Genomic DNA, 15821 nt, shown 5'->3' with positions numbered 1-15821 from the left:
CCCCTGAACCAGCCCAGGAAGGGGCAGTCAAACTCTGGGGCTGTTCACAGAATTGGAGAACTTGTCTGGGCATGACCTTAATGTCTGGGCATGACCTTAATGATTCACTGAAAATAGTCCTCAAGTGATCGAAAAAGTTGGGGTCCTGATATCAATGACTCCGGGCTACATGAGCAGGTTCATATCCCCAACACCACATAATCAAATGCGCAAGGCCCCAGAACCAAATCCATAAGTTTTTAAAATCTCCAATTGTGTATGTATTCCACTCGTGGTCCTTCTCCTTCTTCTGTAGTCATGCCTGGGCCAGGGATAGGTTGTTCTGTCACCAGGTACGGAGGAAGGCTCTAGCTACACTTAATACTTAATCAAGAAGCCTCATCTAGGGAGATATACGCACCTTAAGGGAATAGCCGAAGCACCCTTGGTGCCACTGACAAGAATCATCTAGTTGAACTGATACAAGGGAAATGTAACTACATAAACCCCAAAGACACATCAACCAGTGCTCAGGCCACGAGCATGAAAAAGAGCAATTGGGGGCAGCAGCTCATCTGGGACTTACCTCCAAACCACAACACTCCCTCAAGTTAGAAAGCTTCCAGGAAAGCACTTGGCAGGAGCAGCTCCTCCAGAGCTTCCCTGTGAGACACCTTCTCCCAAAACACTCAACGTTGGCTTCCATGCTGTTTCCTCTGGCCTGCGACCAGGCACCAACAATCTCATGTCATATCAAGACTGATTTAGTGTATTAATCCCTCCAATAATCCTGACATTGTGGAAAAACACAATCAATAGTACTTGGAGCATCATTACAACAATGACAACCTTTGGGTGTTGTGTCAAGCTCTTGACACACCATCCATGACGTTGTGATGATGCCCATTGTTTTCCATCATCTTTAATTAGCTTCAAGGCCATAAATTCATTGGACTCTCTCCTGGATTCCTGTTGATGGCTCCCCTCACCCATATGATGGGCTTTGCCTTGGCTTTGTCCTGTTGAAGTCGTAATCAAAGGACATCTATGGACTGTGTTAGCATCTGGGGGCCTTCTCTCCCCTAGAACACAATGCAATGAGTATCTTAGCATTTGAATTGTGGCTGGTGAAGGTTACTGAAAGTGCCATGGACTGCCAAAAGAACAAATAAACCTGTCTCAGAAGAAGTACAACCGCAATACTCCTTAGAGGCAAGGATGGCGAGACTGTCTCACGTATTTTAGACATGCTAGACTGACCTCGGAAGAGGTCAGTCCCTGGAGAAGGACCTAATGCTTGGTGAAGTAGAGGCCCAGAGGAAAAAGGATAATGTCCTCAACGAGATGGATTCACATAGTGGCTGCAACAACAGACTAGCTGAGAGGATGCACAGGACCGGGCCATGTTTCCTTCTGATGTACATAGAGTCCTTATGGGTTGGAACCAACTCAAGGGCACTAAAAAAAGAACACTATAGCAGATTCAATGGTGCCCTAGTAATGCAATGGTTACAGTGTTCAGCTGCTAAACAGAAGGTTGAAAGTTCCAATCCACCAGCAGCTCTGCAGGAGAAAAAGCTAAGGCTCTTCTTCCGTAAAGATCTGTAGCCTCGGAAACCCTAGGAAGCAGTGCTACTGTGTCTTAAGGATCTCTGTGACTTGGAATCAACCTGTGGAAAGTGGGTTTTCAAAATACCACGGTATCGTCTATAAATATGTTGATACCAGCTTTGTAACACGCTTGTATGCCAAGGGCCACTGAATCGAGACAACAAACAAACCGCTTTAGCTTCTGTCCTGTCGACACACGCAGGAAGGGGAAACGTTTTGTTCAGTCAAGAAGAATTCGCTGCTCACTCACAGCGTGTCAGACACAGTGCTCAGCACTGCGGAATCAGCCGGGAACGAGAGAGACAAGGCCTCTGACATCGCAGAACCAGTGGACTCGGGTCCGAGGCAGTTCGCCCAAAGTAACAAGGGGGAGGAAGGAAGGCCAGCTTCGAAAGAATCAAGAATTCACACAGAGTCCAAATGTATGCTTTCCCTCTTCCCCTGCCTGATGACACTGGGATGTGGTCACAGGCCACTGATTAACAGGAAAATTAATTAGATGAGGTTTCTTCTGGCAGAAGATTTGCAAATTAGGTAATGGCAAATTGGCAGTGGGAAGGTACCACTCAAAACCCTGAGACCAATATCCCCTGTTCTTTGACTCATCTCCCCACCCTCCCCAGCACCGCTAGGTAATCTGTCACTCAGCCTTCTCATGTCTCAACCTTTCATCTTGCACAGTAGTGCATCCCCAGACCCATCTGCAGTGAATAATACCAGTCCCCCCTCCCCGAGTTTGAACTGGGGCTCAGAGCACACACTGCAGATTGTCAGCAGCCTTCAGTTCATCTTGGACCCAAGAGCCACTAGGAAGAGCCACATTATCTGGCCCACTGTTCTGCCCCTGCCCAACCCAACAGACCCATCTCCCCAACCAGACCCCCATTTATGGATTGAGATTGATTAGGGGGTGGCAAAGTGTAGGAAGGGGTCAGAATTCCAGAATGGGGAAAAGAGAAAGGATTCAAGTGGCCCCAATCCAAAAGCACCTGGCCCTTCCGTCAGGAGACTCCATTGCTGTTCCTTGACTGAGCAGACAACAAAACCCGCTTCGGTTTCTTCTCTAGTATTCATCGGGAGATGAGACTATCCAACTCTAATGGACCCACTGAGGGAGTCAGCTTACATTTGCACCAAGCACTTCTTCACAAGCTGTTGTAGGTGAGACCTGAAAGAAGTACAAGCATGAGTATATCTTTATTAGCAAATGCATATTGATGATAGCTTTTTTTGATGTGTGATATGGATTTCTTTGGCAGAAAAAAAAAAGTCCTGACTGGGAAGCTTCAAAGGGTTTGTGGGAAATTGTCATATCTTTTTATTCCACTCTTCCACATTTTGAAGCCCATTATAACAACAAACAGACGCTTGTGGAACCAAACCGGGCACCTTCGTGTCTACCCCAGCACATAGTGAACTCAGCTGTTACCCAGTAACATTGCTTTATCTATAGGCTTTCCCAAGGAGCCCAAGTGGCTTGTTGGGGTGCTCACTGGGCTGCTAACTGCAAGGTAAGCAGTTGGAACCCACCAGCTGCTCCTTGAGGAGTATGATGGGAGCTTCACCCTGTGAGCATGATGGGACTTTCTGCTCTGTACAAACTTACAACCTCTGGAACCCATGGGGCCAGTTCCACGCTGCTCTAGAGGGTCACCATGGGTTGGACCTGGCTTCCTGGCACCGGGTTTCCAGGGGTGACTTACCTGCCATCGTTTCAGAAGTAGAACATCTGGCGATCCCATTGCCCCCTCGGTTTGTTCAAAGCACCAGTCTTCAGGGTAGTAGACAACCACAAATCACTTACCTCACCCAGGGAACCCCGTGGCTGTGGAAATCAGATATTAAATATAAGAAGAAAAATGCATGCTTAATATTCATTTGAATTATGTTTTCCAAATGCAATGAAGTTTAATAAAGGAATTTCTTTATGAGTGTACTCCCTTTTTTAACTACATTCTTTCCCACTTCATAATGCAAGAGAAGGACTATACTTTTTTTTAATTAAATATGTTTACTGGGGGCTCTTACATCTCTTATCACAATCCATACAACCATGCATTGTGTCAAGCACATTTGTACATTTGTTGCCATCATCATTTTCAAAACATTTTCTTTCAACTTGAGCCCTTGGTATCAGCTCCTCATATTTCCTCCTCCGTGCCCTGCCTGCCCTTCCTCATGAACCCTTGATAAGTTATAGATTATTATTTTCATATCTTACGTTGTCCTTCATCACCCCCCACTTTTCTGTTGTTCGTCCCGCTGGGAGGGGATTATATATTGATCCTTGTGATCGATTCCCCCTTTCTCCCCTCACCTTCCCCTTATCCTCCTGGTATCTCCATTCACATTGTTGTCCCTGAATGGTTTATCGATCCTAGATTCCTGTGTTGTGTGCCCTTATCTGTGGCAGTGTGCATGCTCAGGTCTAATCCGATTTGTAAAGTAGAACTGAGGTCATGATAGTGGGGGGATAGAAGGTAGAATTGAGGTCATTATAGTGGAGGGATGGAAACTTTAAGGAACTAGAAGAAAGTTGTGTGTTTCATTGATGCTCTACTGCACCCTGACTGGCTCATCACTTCCTTGTGACCCTTCTGTGAGGGGATGTCCAATTGTCTACAGATGGACTTTGGGTCTCCACTACACTCCCTCGCTCCATCCCCCCACCCCATTCACATTGGGTATGATTTTGTTCTGGGTCTTAGAAGCTACATGATCCCATTGACTCCTTATGATCACACAGGCTGGTGTGCTTCTTCCATGTGGACTTTGTTGCTTCTCAGCTAGATGGCCACTTATTATCTTCCAGCCTTTAAGACCCCAGATGCTGTATCTTTTGATACCAGGAACCATCAGCTTTCTTCACCACATTTGCTTATGCACACGTTTGTCTTCAGTGATCATATCAGGAAGGTAAGCATCACAGAATGCCGGATTATTAGAACAAAGTGTTCTTGTGTTGAGGGATTACTTGAGTGGAGGCCCAATGTCCATCTGCAACCTTAATTCTTAACATATAGATATAAGTACATAGATCCATACCCCTCTCTTTATATATAAATGCATTTACGTGTGTACATGCCTGTATTTAGACCTCTATAAATGTCCTTTGCCTCCTGGTTCTTTCCTCTATTTCTTTTTACTTTCCTGTCGTCCCACCATCATGTTGGGCCTTTTCAGTTTCAGTAATTCCTCACTGCTAATTAGGGCTATACTTCTTGTTATGCGCTACCACTAAGTTGATTCCAACTCACAGCAACCTCTTGTATCCAGAGTAAATCTGCTCTATAAAATTGCCAAGGCTGTGATCTCTTGGTGGGTTTGAACTCTCAACCTTTTGGCTAGTAGCCAAGGGCTTAACTGAATCACTCAGGGACTCCTGAGGCTTACGTTAAACACCATCAAAACATGGACTACATTTGTCAATACATGTGAAAGCAGTATTGTATTGTAGCAATCTATCCATTGCAAATACTGCTTTGAAAATTAGTCATCAATAATTCTTTAACTAGTGGAATATGGTATCAAGATCAGTCAGTACAACTAAAATGATGATTAAAATGCCATAGCACACATTTTCTTATAAGAAAATGTGGTGAAGAAAGCTGATGGTGCCCGGCTATCAAAAGATATAGCATCTGGGGTCTTAACGGCTTGTAGGCAAACAAGCAGCCATCTAGCTCGGAAACAACAATATCCACAGAGAAGAAGCACACGAGCCTGTGTGAACACGAAGTGTTGAAGGAAACAGGCAGGAGACACCAAAGAACAAAAACCATCATTGTGTGACCACCTTCCACACATAAACGCTGAAGACGAATGTGTGCATAAGTAAGTGTGGTGAAGAAGGCTGATGGTGCCCGGCTATCGAGACCTATAGCGTCTGGGGACTTAAAGGCTTGAAAGTAAACAAGCGGCCATCTAGCCCAGAAGTAACAAAGCCCACATGGAAGCAGCACACCAACATATGTGATCATGAAGGGCCAAAGGGACCAGGCTTTAAACACCAAAGGTGGGGAGGGGGAATCATATCCTCATCAATGAGGGTGGCGCATGATGGAGACCCAATGCCCATCTCTAGACAATTGGACATACCTTGCAGAGGGGTAGTGGGGAGATGAGTCACTTAGGGTACAGTATAGCAATAATGAAACCCACAACCTTCCTCTGGTTCTTAAACGCTTCCTCCCCCCAACTACCAGGACCCCAATATTGCCTAGCAGACCTGGTTAGACCAGATGATGCACAGCGGGACAGATGGGAATCAGAAACGCAGGGAATCTAGGACAGATGAACCTCTCAGGACCAGGGGTGACAGTGGCGATACCAGGAGGGAAAGGGGGTGAAGAAAGGGGGAATGGATCACAGGGAGCTACATATAACCTCCTCTCTGGGGGATGGGCAGCAGAAGGGTGGTGAAGGGAGACGCCGGACAGTGTAATATAAGATACAATAATAATTTATAAATTATTAAGGGTGCATTGGGGAGAGGGGAGGAGGAAGGGAAGGGGAGGGGGAAAAAAAGGAAAATGAGCTGATTCCGGGAACCCAAGAGGCAAGCGAATTTTGGGAATAATGAGGGCAACAAATGCATAGATGTGTTTTATACAATTGATCTATGTATTGTGATGAATTGTATGAGCCCCAATAAATTGATTTTTTAAAAATGCCATAGCAAAAATACAAATTATATTTAATACTAAATTTCTGTCCAAGACATTTGTGAGGTATATAAAACTAACTTTGAGTTTATTCATTTAGAAAAAAATTTTTTTAGGTTGTTAAAGATAAAGGAGGGCCTCTGTGGCACATGCTCTCTGCCTCTCTAGGAATCCGCGGTGTGACAGGCTCTCCTCGGGACTGAGACTGACCAACATGCGCAACAACATAGCCTAAATGATTGTTGGGGGGTGGGGGGGATTCTATTAAAGGTCAGGGAGAAGGATATAAAAAACGATTAATAAAATTGATTCTAAAACGCCTTGCAAAGTACCATCGATTTTTCCAAGTAATTAATTCAAAATATTTTACTGACATGCAAAATGACATGGAAGAAGTGATGTTTTGTTAATCGATGAATATATACCTTCCTTTGCGTTTCACGGAGAGCATTTTTCCAATGCAAGATAGATATGTTCAGGTCCCTGGGAGGACGTCAGTTCCCAAATCAGTGAGCCATTTCTCAGAAGTTGCCACACACACTCTTCAAAAAGATTTCTAGAGGGCATTGGTGGTTCAGTGGTAGGTTCTTGCCTTCTCTAATGGCTACTCAGGTTTCATTCCCAGTCAATGCACTTTAAGTGCAGCCACTACTTGTTTGGCAAGTAATGCCGATGTGTTACTAGAAACTGAACAGCCTTTATAAGAGCTTCCAGGCTAAGACAGACAGCCTGGATGGTAAGGTCTGGCTATCTACCTCTAAAACTCTGCCAGGGGAAGCCCTATGGACCACAAGGATATGACCTTTAACTAACCTTGGAGATACTTCAGGAGCCGACAATGTATCATTTCCAATGAATGAGGTCCACCTGAACCAAGGTTCAATTCAATGGCACCTAACCATAGCAAACCCAATGGTAGGTTGTAGTAACACTATGCTTATAATGTCCACATTGTCAGGATCAGCCAAAATTAGCCAGGTAAATTTTTGATACAGATATCATACTTGGTGGACTCAAGAAAGAACAACATTACTGGAAAAAAAATAATAAAGTAACATTAACAAATTCTGGAAAGTGCTTATGGCCTACATCTTCACAAACTAATATAATAGCCACTAGCAACACACAGCTATTGCATATTTAAAGTGTGATTAGTATAATTGAAATTTTCATTTTGGTGGGGTTATTTTCAATTTTAATTAATTTGAAAATTCACATATTGCCAGAGTCTATCATACTGGACCATGCAGCGGTCAGATGAAGATTCAAGATGCAATGGTTAAGGTTGTGTGTCAATTTGGTCTGGTGAGGACTCTCATTGGTTTGGCAGTTATAGTAATCATCCCCATGACAATATCTGATATATATACATATATATACCTATATATATCATGTAATCATCTCCATGATGAAGTTTGTTGTGAGCCATCAATCAACTGTAAGACGTTTTCTTGGAGGTGTGGCCTGCCTTCAACATATGTGGATGCTCTGAAAAAGGACGCTTGCTCATTATTTGCGGGTCTAGATCCTCTATCCGGCTTGCCCTCTGACCAGTCCAGCTCTTTGGACTTGAGCAAAGCAGCCAGCTGTATTGCCTGCCATCTGTCCCACTGGTCTTGGGTGCCTCGAGCCTGCAGCTACATGCAGCACAGCCTCTAGCCGAACCTCTGACAGATGGATTTGAAACTTGCCAGCCTCTACAACTGCATGAGCCATTTCCTTGCCATAAAGCTCCTTGGCATAAATTTTACTGGCTTTCCTTCTCTAGAGATCTGAGCTTAAGACAAAAAAAATATATCTAAATAGTTGCCACTATCCCCAACTCACTCCACAAAATTCCATTCAGCGAACGCTTACTTACCCCACAAAATGTCACTGTACTTAACCTTCCTCTACAGCCAACACAAGCATGGGATACAGCACGTCACTGCAGAACCTAGAAACACGATGTTGCTTTTGCTGTTGCTGGGGCAAACCACCATATTGAAATCTCTGTATCTCAGCATCTTTAACCCAGAGCATGGCTTACACCACTTTGTAGCTCACAGAGAAATGAGAAAGCAAGCATCTGTTATTTTGGGAAATAATCATGGTACCACCATTTGTCTGTCAGTTTGTCTTACTGTGCTGGCGTGCATGTTGCTATGATGCTGGATGCTGTGCGACAGTATTTCAAATATCAGCAGTGTTGCACATGATGGGCAGGTTTCAGAAGATTTTCCAGACTAGGAAGAAATGTCTGGTGATCTCTTTCTAAAAATTAGCCAATAAAATATTATAAGTCAAAACAGGATAATGTTCAATATTGTGCTGGAAAATGATCCCCCTGGGTTCTAGATTAAATGGCACATGGAATACACCATCACCACAACAATGGACTTAAGCATACAAAAGATCATACAGATTGTGTGGGCCTTGGCAACATTCCCTTCTGTTGTATATGGGGTCATCCTAGGTCATATCCACTGACTCAACAGCAACTAACAACTACAAGCTTGGTAACCTACCAAGATTCATAAGGTAACAAACCCTCTAAACATAGAAATGGGATTCCGATACTAAGCAGTCAAACAGAAATGACAGAGGTCCAATAGTGTTACCCTTTGGTTGCCCAGGATCACTATCAACTCTCTACTAGGTACATTTGTGGAGTGCTTATTGTGCGAAGTCATTCTAAGCCTTCAAAGAAATTAACGGACTCTAAATGAAGTGGAAGAAAAATGTGGAACAAATAAAAATCATAAAACAAAGACCAGGTTGAACTGGTCAGATAAAAATTGGTAGAACCTTCAAGACTGTGGTCTGAAACAAAATTCACGTCCGTAGCTCAACTTTCACCCAAACAACAGATAAGTCTATTGTTGATCTAGACAAGTCTGTTGAACAATAGCACTAGAGAGGTGCATACACCTTAACATAATCAACTCTCTGAGATCAAAAGAGCAGCATTTCCTCAGAACAAAGTTCAGGAGGATTAGGAAAGAAGAAGAATAGAAATTGGAAACACAGGAAGGTGGTGGGATAAGTGATATTGCACTGTGGGGATTGTAGTCAATGACATGAAACAAAATGTGTATGAATTGTGGAGTGGAAAACTGATTTGCTCTGTAAAACTTCACCCAATTAACAATAAAAATATAAAGTAAATAAGTAAATACTTTAATGAAGCAACTGATTTTATTCTCACAACAATCTTAGGCACTATTTTTATCCTCATTTTACTAATGAGGAAACTAAAATTTATGTAACTTGCCTGAGGTCACATAGCTGATAAGTGAACAAAAGTGGCTTGTTCCTTAGCAAGTTCAAATCCAGAATTAGAATAAATTCTATTAAAGATAAATCACTGCCTTCTCCATGATGGAAGGGGAACAATGTAATCAATCTGCCACGGAAGTAGCTGCCTTCACCCCTAGAATGTATCACAGACTTAAGGCTGATCACTACTATTAGCAAAGTGCACACTGGCAATGATAGGAGCCCTGTCAGCCTTGGTAAGGGAGCCCATCATATTAGGTCCATGCAAAGGACCCTTTTCTGCTATCAAGGGCATCTTGCCATGAGCCTCCAGAAAAAAACAATCACTGAAGTAACTAGGGAAAGGTTGCCTACTCTGAGCGAAGTGTCCCTGTGGCTGTTCACTGTAAAACAGACTATTATAATCTATAGAGTTTTCATTGGCCAATTTGGGGGAATAGGTGGTCAGGCCTTTCTTCCAATCTGGAAGCCCTATTGAAACCTGTATAGAATCCTAACAACACACAAACCTCCACTGAAAGTTGGGTGGTAGCTAGTTGGGTGGTGCTTGAGGTGCGCTGGCCAGAAACTGAACCTAGTTCTCTCACACAGAAGGCAAGAACTCTATCACCGTACCACTGCTGCCTCTTATACACAGAAAAAATATTAAATCAGGGTATGGCCTGCTTTCAATGTAAGTGTGCATTGTCAAAAATTGTGTTGCTTTTTGCAGGGTCTGCATCCTGCATCTAACCTCCAGTTCTTTGTACTTGACCCAGAAGCTTGCCATATTGCCTTCCAAACCTGAGAGTTATCAGAAGCCGGCAATTTTACCTATCATTTTACCATTCAAACCTTCCCAGTTCTTGCTGACATGATAAATTTAAGTGACACATTGTAAAATAATAAACTCAGTAAAGGACGAACTCAATCTGTTTCTTTGATAAATAGTTGTCCAACATATAAAACAGTGTCCAACACATGATAGGTGCTCTGAACACATGACTTGTTTTTGTTGTTGCTGAGAAATTTTGGCAATTTCTCAGAACCAAATTTTTATTTATTTTCAATTGTTTTAGGCCTAATGCTTCAAAGCAAAGACATACTTTTAGCACCATCATAATAAAAAAGACTATATGATGAACCAAACATTTTTAATGGTCTGAGCTGCTTAAACTTGACTTTAATAAGCTTCCTAGTGTCCTTGGAAGACAACCCTTCCATCTCACAGTCTAATTTCCTCATTCCCTTTATACTGTATAATACTAGCATTGTATCTACTACATCATTGGCTTCAATAGACATTTTTTTCGACAGGTGATAATTGAGTTGTTTTGCCAATACCTGCTGCCTTAATTATCTACGGTTGCTTTAACAGAGATATCACAAATGAATGCTTTAACAAACATAAATGTTTTCTCTCGCTGCTCAAGAGGTTACAAGTCTGAATGCAGAGTGCCAGCTGTAAGGGAAGATTTCTTTTCTCTGTGTCAGTCCTGAAGGAAAATCGTTGTCTCCTTTCAACATCTGTGACCCCACCACTTGTTGTTGTTGTTGCTATTGTCAGGTACCATTTAGTTGGTTCTGACTCACAGCAACCCTGAGTACAACAGAATCAAACACCACCCGGACCCGCGCCATCCTCCTTCGAGATAGAGATGTGTCTTGGCATACAGCTTCCTCTGGACATCAGTCCCCACACAGGGAGCCTCAGTTCAAAGGACAGGTTTGGTGGTAGTCAGATGCCTCTATCTCAGCTTGCTTGTCTCTCTCCTCTCTCTTTTAAGATAAAGGATGAGGCAGGCCACACCTCAAGGAAGCTCCCATTACATGGAATCAGGGTTTTGACCTGAGTAAGGCTGTTACATCCCACCTCCACAGTATCTCATTAACCTATTAAACAAAGCTAATTCTCATTAACATAACATAACCCTGCTTCATGAACACAAAGAGCTCAGGGTTTGCAGCACATCATAAATGGAGATTAATTACTTCAAATCAATCATGGGAGGTATGATAGTTAAGATTTTGTGTCGACTTCAATAAGTTGGGATTCTCAGTGCTTTGAGGGTAAAAATGTACTAATACTCTATGATGAGATCTAACATAATGCAATCACTTCCCTGATGAGACTTGCTGTCGTAGCTAATCAACTGAGAGGAAGTTTCCTTGCCGGGTAGCTTCCTTTCAGCATAAGTGCATTGTGGGAAATCCGGGTTGATTTTTCCTGTGTCTACATCCTGCATCTGGTTCATCATCTGACCTTCAGTTCTTTGGACTCAAGGCAACAGCCTGTTGTACTGCCTACCTATCCCGGGAATGATCAGCAGCCGGCTATGTTACCTGCTAACCTTGGATTCATTCATTTATTCAGTTGGAACCCTACCTCCTCATAGCCAATCTCTGTTGTCTAGCTCGCTGATTTTGAAATCATTTGTCTCTGGAGCCAGAGTTCAGCTATCTGACCTGCAGGGTCCAAGCATCAAGAGAAGTCTCCAGCATTGGAACTTGACACCTTTCCAACTGTGTGAGCCATTTCCTTGACATAAACTTCTCTCTATAAAAATATATACACATAGAAGCTTTGTCAGTTTTGCTTTTCTAGAGAACCAGTTTAAGAGCGGTCCTGGGGTGGAGGTATTACATCATTGCATAACTGTCAGACTCCATCAGTATATTATTACTAAACCACTGAGAATCATGGCCTCACCGCATTGGCCTATCTCTTGGGAGAAAAATTGAATCTATGACACTTGCCAAGGACTGTCAAGATTTCTATCTCTTAACACTAGACGGATGTTTCAGGAAGACTAGCTCTGCCCCTCTAGTGGTAAGAAACAGTCAACACCACCTTTCACCTTTCACCATTGCTGGTACCAACTGTGGTAACAGTTGGGTTTCTTGATTCATATGACAGATGCAGAATCTTGCTAATTTAAGCCAGAAAAGAAAATTTTGGGCAAAATATGACTTGTTTTTAAAATTGCCAAGAAAACTGCAAAACCAGACTAAGGAAGAAGATGGGAATAAAAGATACCAACCAGTAGAGAGGAACCTTGCCAAAATTACTCCAAGAAGTGAGCCCCGTGAGGGCCATTCGGATGCTTGCAGTAATGCGTGCAGCACCGTCCCTGAGCAGTGTTTCTCCATACTCATGCAGTGTTCTTCTCGGTGCAGCTCTGAGATGCATACAGTATTTGGTAGAGTGCAGCTCAGATGTCCATAGCATATTGCATGGGGAATTGGGAAAACAATTATCTGACAGTTTTTTTAAATAATGAAAGGTGGTTCATGCCTACCAAAAAGACACTTATAATGGGAAATTCCTTCAACATATAAAAAGAATCCAGGTGCTAGACAGCTCCGGGAATAATAAATGTACATGACATTACCCTAAATTGTCAGATCCATCTGTGCTTTCAAAACAAAACACCTTGCGCAGTACAGGGATTTTCACCTTTTTAAAACACTTTCACATCAGTGCCTTTGACTTCTTCCAGTTGAGATAGTTGGCCAAAGTTGACCTTGTAATGGGAAGCTTGCACCCCACTATCCTAGATAGCATGTCTCCACTTCAAACCTTAGAGGCGGTTTCCTGGGAAGGTGGGAAGAAGAGCATGGCGACTGCAGTCAGTTGTTCATAATTGGCCCCTTCTTTCCACTGCTTCGTTTAGCCTTTGCCGTGTAGGAAGACTTATGGCAGGTTTTACTTCCAATATTAACACTGTGGAACATGAAAGTGTTACTTACCCTCTTAGCAGTTCAGTTGCTTCCTCAACAGAATACAATGGTAAAATCTAGATCATGAAGGTCCCTTATAGTCTTACAACTCTATGGAATCACCATCTCTGAAAGTGCTATATATGTAGATATCCTTTATAGAAGAATTTTTTTGCTCATCAGGAAGTACATCTTCTTTTGGAGCCATTGACTGCACACAGTCAAATACTCTATTTCCTTATGACTAAAGAGTCCTGCAATGCATCTGCTTCAAAATATTTCTTTAAACTGTTACCCAGCAAAGATGTTACTTGGGAATTAAGGCACACCACGCATGCCATGTTATTCTCAGTTGTCTCGTACGCATGTGAAAACTGGACATGAATAGGAAAGCCAGATAAGAATTAATGCATTTGAATTATGGTATTGATATAAAATATTAAAAGCACCATGGGCTTCCAGAAAAACAAACAAATCTGTCTTGGAGGAGGTATAGCCAGACTTCCCCTTCGCAGTGAGGCTGGCAAGACCTTTTCGCACATACAGTGGGCCTGTGATCAGGAGGGATCAATCCCTAGAAGCGGGCCATGTGCTTGGAAAAGGAGAGGTTCAGCAACAAAGAGGAAGGGCACAGACAAGATGATTGACACTGTGGCTGCCACCATGAGCTCAAACACAGTCCCCGTGAAGCAGTGCAGAAGCAGGCGGTGTCTCATTCTGTTGTACGTAGATCGGCGTGAGAGGTCTCAGAGCTGACTGGATGGCACATAACACCAGCCACGGGGTTGGAGGCTCTCACCATATACGTATTCCAACTGTATGCTGAGCAATTCATCAGAAGAAGGCCGCATCATGGTTGGAGGCAGGCTTGTTAACACCCTGCAATAAGCAGATGTCACAATCTTGCCGGCTGAAAGTGAGGACTTGAAGCACTTGCTGATGAAAATCAAGGATTGCAGCCTTCAGGATGAAACTCCAGGTAAGGAAGATCAGAATCCTCACAACTGGACCAAGAGGTGACATCATGGAAAGTGGAGGAAAGACTGAAGTTGTCGAGGATTTTGTCTTTCTTGGATCCACAATCAATGCTCAAGGCAGCAGCAGTCAACAGACCAAAGGATGCTCAAGAGATCTTCAGGGTATTGAAAAGCAGGGATGTCAATTTAAGGACTAGGGTGCACCTGACACAGCAAATAGTACTTTCTGTTGCCTTATATGCATGTGAAAGTTGGACATGAAAAAGGAAAATCAAAGAAAACCCAATGCATTTGAATTATGGTTCTGGCGAAGAATATGAAAAGTTCCATGAACTTTCAAATTGGCAAACGACTCTAGCTTGGAAGAAGTATGGCCAGCTGACTCCTTAAAAGCAAGGACGGCAAGACTCCATCTTATACACTTTGGACTTGGAGTCAGAAGAGAACAGGCCCTGGGGATGGAAATCCTACTTGGTAAAGCAGAGGAGCAGCGGAAAGAGAGGAAGGTCTTCAATGCGATGGATTGACACAGTGGCTGCGACAATGGCTGCAAGCATAGGAATAATTGTGAGGATGGGGCAGCACCAAGCAGGAGTTGGTTCTGTTGTGCAGCAGGTTGTTGTGGGTTGGAACCAACTCGATGGAACCTACAAACAGCAACCAAGTGGCGCCATGGTCAAGTGCTCCCCTGCAAACTGAAAGGGTGGTGGATTGAACCCATCCAGCAGCCACAGGGAAGAAAGACATCGGTGATGTTTCTCTTGTGAACATCACTGTCTAGAAAACCCTAGGGATCCATTCCACTTTGTCACATGGGGTCACCATGTGTCCAAATTGAACCAAAGCCCCCACCTGCCCCCACCCCAACAGCAGCAGCCCTTTGATAATCTTGGAAATTAAAACAAAATAAATCCATTTTTCTGGGATGATGAGCCTCTGGAATTCTGGGGGAGAGTTGACTAAGGATCAACACAGAACCAACCCTACCTCAGCTCATTACCAAAGAAAGACCCAGGTTCTGAGGGTGCTGAGATGGAACACGGCTCGAGGCATCTAAAGAACATACAGGTGCACAATGCTTTTACTCTAGATGAATGATGGAGTTTAATCAGCAGCCCTGAGAGCCAGTGGTTTGGAATCTCCAAGATCAAGGAAGGCCATGAATGCGTCTGGGTCAGAGGTGTGGCTCTGCCAAGGATATAGAAGCTAGAACACACGCAAGGTGTCCTTATCTTGTCAGTGGTTCCAGATAGAACTTTGGGAGCTTCAGAGCCTTCAAGGGGTGAGAGTGGCTGATGTGGTTATTTGCTGATCAGACTTTAAACTTTAAAAGTTTAATATACCTACTTGACTCTCAACTCCTTAAATCTGAGACCTTGAAGTTAGAGCCAGCCCACCTTCACTTGGTCTTCCCACTCTCCAGCTAGTTGCCAACATAGCCTATACAGAATACTATGGTATGGAGGTGTTCTTGGTCAAAAACATCTGTTTTAGTTAGAAATTTTGTTTTGTTTTGTTTTAATCATTTTATTGGGGGCTCATATAACTCTCATCACAATCCATCCATACATCAATTGTGTCAAGCACATTTGTACATATGTTGCCATCATCATTCTCAAAACACCTGCTTTCT

This window comes from Echinops telfairi, unplaced genomic scaffold (genome assembly GCF_000313985.2).
Source record: "Echinops telfairi isolate 266 unplaced genomic scaffold, ASM31398v2 ScPeMD7_7467;HRSCAF=8505_0, whole genome shotgun sequence".
Lineage (NCBI taxonomy): Eukaryota > Metazoa > Chordata > Mammalia > Afrosoricida > Tenrecidae > Echinops > Echinops telfairi.
This window is presented reverse-complemented; position numbering follows the sequence as displayed.